The sequence below is a fragment of the Humulus lupulus genome, chromosome 3, assembly GCF_963169125.1.
Source record: "Humulus lupulus chromosome 3, drHumLupu1.1, whole genome shotgun sequence".
Classification (NCBI taxonomy): Eukaryota; Viridiplantae; Streptophyta; class Magnoliopsida; order Rosales; family Cannabaceae; genus Humulus; species Humulus lupulus.
In genome coordinates, this window is record NC_084795.1 from 94,066,255 (window position 1) to 94,076,326 (window position 10,072).

The 10,072-nt window shown below is 36.2% G+C and overlaps 1 non-coding gene across 1 annotated transcript; it reads left to right on the top strand.

The window, feature by feature from the left end:
• Positions 1 to 5,847: 5,847 nt before the first annotated feature.
• Positions 5,848 to 5,955, top strand: LOC133827776 (small nucleolar RNA R71). Its single transcript, XR_009890427.1, has one exon. It is a non-coding gene; the product is annotated as a small nucleolar RNA R71 (small nucleolar RNA).
• The last annotated feature ends 4,117 nt before the right edge of the window (positions 5,956 to 10,072 follow it).

Consider the following 10,072-nt stretch of genomic DNA (forward strand, 5'->3'; position numbering starts at 1 on the left):
CCTTTATTTGGAAGTTTGTTTTTTTTTTTGTAAGACCTTTTGGCCTCCTTGATGTTCACAAGGGTAGCTAATCCTTGTGAACTCAATAGATGCCTTGCAAGGTCTTCTCCCTGTTTGTAAGGGTTCATCACATTTTTTTTATTTACATAAGGACCTTTTATAAGGCCCTGATATAAGAGGTCCTTTTAGGATCCTCCTGATAGGGGGTCCTTTTTAGGTTCCCTCTGATCTGAGGGGTCCTTTTTAGGATCCTCCTGTTTGCTGTCTATTTTGCCTCCTGTCCTACCCCCCCAAGTGTCTGGTGAAATTTATTTCATCAGGCACTTTGGTGGGTGCTATATGGAAGAAGAATGACACGTAAAGTGGTGAACAGTTTCATTCATAGCGTGCAGGTTACAATGACATATATATGGAAGGGTTACATCTAATTAGGAGGTTACCCAGGTAGCCTCTTTAATTCTTACGTACTAAGTCAACATAACAGGGAACAAACTAAACATAGGTCTTCTTTACACGGGTGCAGAAGTCTCACTGGTAGTATTTCTTGAGGTGCTCCGCATTCCACGCCCGAGGTATAATGGTGTTATCCATGCAGGCCAGTTTGTAGGTGTTTGGTGGTATGCACTGAGCGACCTGGTAAGGTCCTTCCCAGTACCCCCACCCCCGGGTCTCGTGTGTTGGGGAGTACCTTCCTCAGTACTAAGTCTCCTACCCTGAACCTTCTCTCTCGTACCCTTGAATTGTAGTACCTAGCTACCCGTTGCTGATATGTGGCCAGCCTTAGTTGTGCCCTTTCCCTCTTGGCTTCCAGCAGGTCCAAGTTCCCGAACAATGCTGTGATGTTAGCCTGGTCATCATATGCTTGCGTGCGGATGGAGTTAATCTTCATTTCTATCAAAAGACCAAGGAGAAAGGTGTAACGACCCGGATTTTCAAGACTCGATAATGCGGAAATATAAATGTTTTCATTTAACAAAATGTCTCAAAAACCTGTATAAAAAAAAACTTTTTTAAAAAGTCGTATGGCCATACTTAACATTTAGTTACAAACATGTTTTATAAGGAGTAGAGTGAGCCTAGTTTAGGAAAATTACACAACATTTCCGAAAATAAAACGGCTTCCCAAAAGGTCGGTCCACATGTACATTTGCAAGGAAGACTCCAGCGCTCACTGCTCTGCCTTGCCCTTGTTCTTACCTACAACATGAAACAACTAGGTAAGCGAAAACGCTTAGTAAGATCAACTTCCAAACAAAGCAGATAGAGAAATAGGGATCCGGACCCATCCGGACCCTACACAATCAATTTCAAGAACGCTAAAGCGTCCTGGCAAACTTATGGTCATGCCTGATAACCAATGATAAATTAATTCATAACTAGATAAAAATCCTGCACTCAGAAAAATCCCAGAACAAGCAGATATATCATATCACAGCTAATTCTTATCAACAATTATATCCCTACACTCAGAAAATCCCAGAGCAAGCAGATATATTATATCACAACTATATCTTACCAACAATTATCTCCCTGCACTCAGAAAATCCCAGAGCAAGCAGATATATTATATCACAATATAATTCGAGACCAACGCTCGACAATTTCCAACAATTCATGCGTAACGCGCCCTCCAACATAATTGTTAATCTGTAAAAGAGAACCGAGTCTCCACACTAAGATCTAGCCAATAAATATTCTCATCAAGGGTAACTATCGTGTTACCTAAAGCATCGCTACTTATTCAAGAGTGTAATCCAATTTACACGGTTTTACGGAGACTTCTATGTTAATCAGTGGTGCTGGTGAGCAGTTGCCCCTAGGGTGTTCAGCCTCACTCAATCTTGGCAACCCCTAGTATCTCTAGGCACTCTCACTGAATGGCCAATATTCACGACTGCTATCCGGGAATAACTTATCAGAGCACTTGCTCGGATTCTAACCGTCCAATGATTAAGTAAGCATGAGGGCCCCTAGGTCCCATTTATCTTGGCGCCCCTAGGTTTAACCAGCTTATCCTCATCTCATGGCCACTCGTCGCGGTAATGAACCGGACATAAATAAAATCAAGCAGTGTGACGGGGATCAACCGTCTAGGATATGACGGACTTCTACCGTTCATATTTTCTAAATCAGCACTCACTAGACTAACGTCTCTAAGCAACTTTCTATGACAGCCTATATATATGCATGTATCCCTATACTAACATACAAGACAATAATCATTTCATGTTGCAGCCATACAATATAAGTTGACTTACTTGGAGTCCTTAGCGCTCAGCAAGTTTTCACCCTCCAACGTTCAGTCCAGTTACGCTTAGCCAATACTGTAGTTATCCATACAGTATACTCGGATTAATTATGGCACTAATAATTCATTATTATTATTTTGGGCAGTTTGGTCATTTTAATAAAAGTCATTTGTAAGGATTTATAATCCTTATTTGGTTTTAAACCTATTAAGGAAAGTCATACAAAATATCCGAGACTAAACCCTAAGTCTCGGGGAGACCTATCCTAAGGTCTCGATACCTAGACTCGGGTATCACAATGGTATTTCCCACAATCCGCTAAAAATCTTATTCTTTCAAGGTATCACTATTAACCCGCACTTTCGACTAGTCGGTTAAAATATGTAAGATTTTAGCCGGTATTATATCCAGAAAATACAAATAAATTCCTTAATTATTTCTTAAAGAAAATAACTCTTTAAAATTTTCTTTTATTTTTCTTAAGGTTTTAATATCTAAAAACCGTTTTAAGAAAATTGCCTAATTTGTCTTAATTAGGAAAACCGTTATAAATTTCTCATCTTGACTAATTAATTTTCCAAAAGCAATTAATCAATTTTACTTACTAGGAAAATAATTTATTTAATTATTTTATCAAAATATAGGGTTTTAAACCCTCTTTTAATTTATTAAATATTAATAAATTAAATCTCTTATTTTTAGAAAGAATAAAAATTCTTTAATAAAAATAATTCATTTAAACTCAAAGGGTTAATTTTAGTGAAAATATGATTTCAAGACTTATCATTTTATATCTTGAAATAAACAAAATTTTACTTTTTACCTTATGTTCCAAAATCTCATTTTTTACACTAAGTGTGAAAAACCTATTTTTCACATTTTTAACTACATACTTCATTAGTTCACAACTTGAAATTTACTTACCCAATTGTTACCAAAATTTCCCAATTCCATTTTTGTTATGCCATTTAGGTCTTTGTAAAATCTTAGGTCAAAATGAGCATTTTTTATTGGTGAAATCATTTTCCAACAATGAGGTAAAAATGACCTTATTTTCAAGCCCTTATTTTTTCCAAACTTTGACAGTTAATAACTTTCAAACCGTTCAATATTTTATTACCAAATTTTACAGTGGAATAATAGGTTATTCCAGAAATATGTCCACAAAATTTTAGAAAAAACTGGGTTCATTTGCCCTATACAGTGGCTGTCCAAACTTGGTTCTGAAAATAAGAATACGAAAAAACAGTTTTTTACCTAAACTTTGAAATAGCATAACTTACTCATTTCTAAACATTTTTTAGTGTTTCAAAGGCTCAATTTTATGTACTCAATCTCAAAAACATCACAGTACAATTTAAGTTTACAAAAACAATATAAATTGGCTGCTTGACCCCTTGGAAGTCACAGCTTAAAACATGTTTTGTTTTAGGGTATCCTACAAAACCCTTGGGGGTTTTGGTTCCCATTTTCAAAAATCAATACACATGCATCATAAAAATTATTAAACAACTACCATAACCTTATTACATCACCAACAAGAAACTTTAAGCATTAAATATACAAAATAATGCTTAAAACTAAAAACCCTACAACAAAAAATCATCAAAAGTAAACTTTTTACCTCTTTGGTGTTCTTGCTTAAGGTTTGGACCTTCCTATTAGCTTTGGCTCCTCCAAAACCTTTCAAAAACCCTAACCAACTTCCCCCAACAACATTGGTAATTAGCTATTTGAAACTCTATGATTAAAACTTGACAAAAGTCTAGATTAATGAAACTTTACCTTAGGGAAAACCCTTCCTAGACCAAGACTTAGCTTCCAAGTTTCTTTGGTGTTCTTGGGGTTGAAAATGGAGAGAACACTTGAGAGAGTCTTCAAAAATCAGATGAGAGTGAATGAGGGAGGGAGAGTGGTCGGATTTGGGGGTTAGAATGGCTCACACAACTCTTCAAAATATCACAAAACACTTGAGTGCTTTTCTACCCACTTGCCCACTTGACTTCTTACACCTTTTTCACTCTCATTAAGTTTTACTCACCAAACTTAACATTAATTAATTAAATTTAATGTCTCTCACATTTAATTTAATTAATCACACAATAAAATTTAACCTAAGGTCCATTCATGGAATAAAATTCCAAATTTCGGCAAAATTAGGCATTTACCACAAAATGCCTTAAAATTTCCATTTTCTTTTAGGTTTATTATTCTTGACCAAACTTTAACTTTTATGAATGTATTTTATGCCCAAAATATAATTTCCATGATTTTTCATTTTATTTTCCGAGATTTTTACCCGATCAGGGTTTTTGTGTCGGTCCAGGACCGAAAGTCTTATCTTGACTTTTAAAATCACAAAATTCATATTTTGGCTAGCAATAACTCATGGAATACTTACAAACAAAATATAATATTATTTAAAATAATATTCTTAACCCGGGGGAAAAATCCCGACCCGAGTAGTTTAAAGGTACCCAAAAACGTAGGACGTTACAAAAGGTGTCTCCCTAGTGGTGGAACGAGGGGTGGTCCTGTAGGCCCAGAGCACATTTGGGAGTTCCCCGACCCAGGCCCCTTTCAACTTTTCCAACTTAGTTTTCAAGTTCCTTTTCAGAATCTTGTTGATGGCCTCTACTTGCCCATTGGCTTGGGGATGTACTACTGCAGAAGCATTGGATGGCACACTTTCAAAGACAACATTTGGAAATTTTGAAGTAGTATTTGGTATTGATGGATCTTCCAAAGCTTTACCACTTCTAGTTGTGATGGCATTAGCCTCCTTAACGTTTTATCGTTAGAGTTGGAGTTTTGAGCCATATGTTGCCCTTGTGTATTGAATTGAGGCTGAGAAGGAAGTTTGCCTCTTTCAGAATTAACCAAGGATCCAGTGAGTTTTGAAAATTGACTTTTCATTTCCTTGATTTCTTCAATCATTTGACGATTTATTTTGGCTTGCTCCTCCATGAATGAATGAAGGGTGTTCTCAAGAGAACTCCTTTGAGGAGGAGCATTGTATTGAGGAGTAGGTTGAGCTTTTGATGGTTGAGACTGGTGCTCATTTCTCCATTGCCCTCCAGAAGATTGTGCTTGGTTGGGATCTCTCCAGCTGAAATTTGGGTGGTTTCTCCAACCAGGGTTGTACGTATGAGAGAATGGCTTATTATAGGCCCCTAAGGCATTACATTGCTCTTCATAAACCCCCCTCATTTCACTAAAAGCTAAGCAGTCCTTAGCTAAATGATCCGTTCCTCCACACACAAAACATGGCTCATGTGTTTCTGCTCGGGCAATCATATGAAGTCCTTGCCCACCTTTTGTCTTAAATGCCTTAAGTTTCTTTGTTAAGGACACAACTTGGGCTTTGAGGCTGTCCTCCTCCCTCAATAGGTAAATTCCTGCTGGTCGATTTCAGTTAGTGCTTTCAGTAGCACTTGGACCAGTCCAGGTATGAGATTTTTTTGCAAGCTCATTGAGATATTCCAAGGCTTCTTCAGGATCTTTTTGAAGGAAATCACCATTGCACATCATTTCTACAAACTGGCGTTCACGAATAGTGAGGCCTTCATAGAAATAACTAACTAGGTGCCATTTTTCATAGCCATGGTGGGGACAAAGAGTTAACAGTTCCTTAAACCTTTCCCAGCCTTGATAGAGAGTTTCATTGTCTTTTTGGGAAAAAGTAGAAATCTTTCTTTTTAAGCCATTGGTCTTGTGGTTAGGGAAGTATTTGTGGAAGAATGACGATGTCATTTCATCCCATGTTCCAATAGACCTTGGTCTCAGAGAGTATAACTAGCTTTGAGCCTTATCCTTCAAAGAGAAAGGAAAAAACTTCAATCGCACAGTATCCGCGATATTAGCTTGGTTATAGAAAGTGGCTACCACCTCCTCAAATTCCCTAATATGCACATAAGGATTTTCATTTTCTAAACCATGGAAATTTGGCAAGAGTTGAATCATGCCAGGTTTAAATTCAAAGTTGGGCATATTAGGTGGAAAGATGATACAAGAAGGGGTAGGAGTACGAGTAGGATGGAGATAGTCATTCAGACTTCTCAGTTGAATTTCCTCATGATGAGCCATTGCTAAAGGATTATGAGCAAGTGTTGAGGTGGGAGAGGAAATGTTGGATGTATCAGAAGAATTGTCACTAGGGGTGTCGGGTCTCCTAACAAATCTCCCTAGTTCATCTCTATGACGATTCATCCACTTTCAAAAACGAGACCTTTTTTTTTTACTTGTTCCTTGGTAAATTTGGATAATTTGAAATGATCTCACATGCCTCACCAGAACTCCCCGAGGTTACTAGATGAGTATGAAAAATCACAATTCAAACATTTTCAACCAAATGACCAATAAGTAAAATAATTTACTTATTTTGAAAGAGCAAGCTTGTTTTTTTTTTTAAATAGTAACAAGTTCAAAAATGTAATAATACAAGGGCATACACAAGAAATATTCCCAGGCCGATTGGGAAGGTTGCCAAGGTACCGCTTCGTCCCACACTTTCCTAAACAGAACCAAGGTTCCCAGGAAAGTGTAGAGGGTACTCTATCACAAACCTTAAAAGCCAATCTTTCTAGACAGAATACTCCCAGTCTTTACCACTTGTAGCATTACACTATTGTTCCCAATACTAAAAGTTTTATGCTAAATTTTATGATTTTTTTTTGGATTTTACAATTTTTTATTTTTTTTAAAAATACAAGAGTTAAAGAGGAAGAACCTAAATTAAAGCTAATCTAAAACCTAATGTTACACAAATTATGAGACCTAAGTTATTATCTAAAAATTGAAATCTGCAAATTTAAAGCTAAAATGTAAAATTAGAAACAAAATAATTAAATGACAAATAGTTATAATATTAACAATAAATGATAATTTGGAAGCAATCAATTAAAAAGAATTCAATACTAAAAATAAAAATAGCATATAAAGAAAATTAATGACTAATTTTTTTTTTATATAATGAAACCAATACGGTAAGAAGGGAAAAACAAATTAGCCCTATATGCAACACTAATAACAATGAGCTAAAATTGGAAAGGAAAAAAAATCAGTAATATAATAATATATATAAGTAAAAAGCATTAACAGAATAAAGATTCAAAATAAACAAAATTACTAGCTAACAATATTTTTTATATATATTTTTTTTTTTGGTAAATGATTCAAACATATAAACGATAATACTAATAATAAAATAATGTGGTAGCACCAATATTATATACACAGACAAAGAAAGCAAATAATAAAACTAAAATAACTTACCTCTTGGTCGTGTATTCTACTAAGCTTTTGATATCTATCTCCCCGGCAACGGCGCCAAAATTTGATTACGCCCAAACTTGTCTTCACAAAGCGGTTGTTGTAGTGTAGTATGGGCGGTCGTGTCCACAGAGAGATATCTTAATCAAAAGGTGATTAGTAGAACTAAAGCACAAACAGTAAAGAAATCGTTGGTGGTTTTTGAGAAAATGTTGAAAATAAAATTGGTTGAAAAATTCAATAACAAAAGTGATAAGGTTTCAAGAATCACCTATATGTTTGGCTCTTTTATTTGAGTTTTGATTCACACATAAAACGCAGTTAAATTGTTCGCTTCCCAACAATTTAATTGGAAGATAAAACTTGAAGAACATATATTAATAAAATGTATTTGAGTAATAAAACTCTCACCTTAAGATCATAGAAAATAATCTTATGAAAAATCTAAGAATGACAATATACCTCATTGGCAATAATGCAATAAAAGATTAACCATAAAATTATAATACCGATATATTTGTACTGTTATATTCACATAGAAAAGGCATGACTATTTCTATATAATACTAAATAGTTAAATATATTGATATAGAGATGGAGAAAAATAGAAGAAATTATATTACTCAAATGTATGAACTTTAGGCACTTGGTGAATCATAACATAAATAAATTTTACTTCACATATAGGATCATCATTTACCTTACCTAGGAAACTAGCCAAGAATGCTAGTCATTCTCACAATATTCTAAAGAGAAAATATGAGAAAAAATATACAAAATGAGACTAAAATTTACTATAGTTTTTGCTAATGAAAAATTACACACCCCAATGTGTACAAAAGATCCTCTTTAAATAGCGGATAGAGACACAATTGTAACATAACACAATAAAGAGAAAATAAATTTGAAGCGAAAATTGTGTGAAAGTAAATACAAATAACTATAGTTTTTAAACTAAAATAAAACAATGGGATTTGATTCTAAAAACTAAAAAATGGGATTTGATTTAGAAAGTTAGCTGGAAGAATATTACTTTTCCAAATCAAAGCACAATGTTGGTCAACCTTGCCACATGTCGATCACAAGGGAAGAGACCAAGTCATGCGTAGGAATAGGAGTTGATGAGCAGCTTGGAATTTCATATATATTGAATAGCTTCAATCACGATATGATCTGCATGGTAGAGACTTGGGCTGGGCCTGATGTTATTTCTTCTTAAATTGGGTTCTTCCCTTGCAAGAATGCCAAATTTTTTTCATTTCTTTCTTTCACAATTGAATCTTTCTTTTTATTTGTATCAAAATGCACATAATTCCTGCAAAATAAACCAAATTAAATTCAAACTAAATATTTTCAGTTGTAAAAATATTTTTCATTAATTTCATGAAAATATTAATTAAAAATTAATATAATTTAACATTTGAGATTAATAAATATGCATTATTCACCACCAATCAATGGGGGAAGTGTACACCCCGGGCGTCTTCTTCGATGAAGGTTATTGAGTCATTTTCACCCTTAAAACTCTTCGGGGGGCGTTCCTCCAGACTTAAGACGCACGATGGTGAACTTCGTCTGGCCTCCCTGGGATATCTATCTCGCCCCTTCCTTGATTCGCCCCCGAATCCTGGTCCTCCAAAGATGGTCCTAACCTCTCCCTGTACTTCTGGGGCCACCTCTCGCGCCCGCGGTGGGGATGCTCCTTCTTCTAGCCTTTGGCTCTCCTTCCGCACATATCTTCCCAAATGTCCCCTGTGAATGAGCTCCTCGATTTCCACCTTCAAATGGTTGCATTCTGCGGTGGTGTGGCCGATATCTTTGTGATACTGGCAATATTTGTTGGGGTCTCTTTTAGACCGGTCTTTTTTCATTGGCGGGGGCCTTCTGAAGGGGACCTGGTTTTTGTTCGTAACAAAAATATGTTCTCTCGCATGAGTGAGGTCAGTATAAAAGGTGTAGGGGCCTTGTCTGCGCTCATCAGAGCATTGATGCTTCCGTGGTCGATCATCTCTCGTCCCCTCATAGACCCTCTTCTTCTTTGCACCACTTTGGCTTTCTCAGATTGAAGGTTTTGGTGGCGACTGGCCTTTTCCGGCTTTGAGGCTTTCGTGACCGTCCTCCACGTGAATATATTTTTGCGCTCGCTCATAGAAATCATCCAAGTCTGTGACCTCCCTGTTGAGCATGTTATCCCATAACTTGCTTCCCAGGCGCACTACAGCTGTGATGGCCATTTTCAGCTCTCTACGGGTCAAGCTCCCTACTTTAGTTGCCTCCATATTGAACCTGTGAATGTAGTTCTTCAGACTCTCGTTTTCTCCTTGCTTCACATTGGCGAGGTTGGTGCCTGGCATCGTGTAGTCTCGCACGGTGTGGTGCTACTGGAGGAATTCATCAGAAAACTGTTGCCAAGATCTGATGGACCCCAGTCTAAGTCTTTTGAACCATTTGTACGCAGGTCCTTTCAATGTGACAGCAAAGCAATGACATCTGGCCCCGCTACTAATTCCCCTCAGCTTCATCAAGTCATTAAATGCATCCATATGGTATTT